This window comes from Bison bison, unplaced genomic scaffold, assembly GCF_000754665.1.
Source record: "Bison bison bison isolate TAMUID 2011002044 unplaced genomic scaffold, Bison_UMD1.0 scf7180017864299, whole genome shotgun sequence".
Classification (NCBI taxonomy): Eukaryota; Metazoa; Chordata; class Mammalia; order Artiodactyla; family Bovidae; genus Bison; species Bison bison.
In genome coordinates, this window is record NW_011494871.1 from 3,414,412 (window position 1) to 3,414,749 (window position 338).

Genomic DNA, 338 nt, shown 5'->3' on the forward strand with positions numbered 1-338 from the left:
ACTGCAGCCATGAAATTAAAAGACCCTTACTCCTTGGAAGGAAAGTTATGACCAACCTAGATAGCATATTCAAAAGCAGAGACATTACTTTGCCAACAAAGTTTTGTCTAGTCAAGGCTATGGTTGTTCTGTGGTCATGTATGGATGTGAGAGTTGGACTGTGAAGAAGGCTGAGTGCCTAAGAATTGATGCTTTTGAACTGTGGTGTTGGAGAAGACTCTTGAGAGTCCCTTGGACTGCAAGGAGATCCAACCAGTCCAGTTCTGAAGGAGATCAGCCCTGGGATTTCTTTGGAAGGAATGATGCTAAAGCTGAAACTCCAGTACTTTGGCCACCTC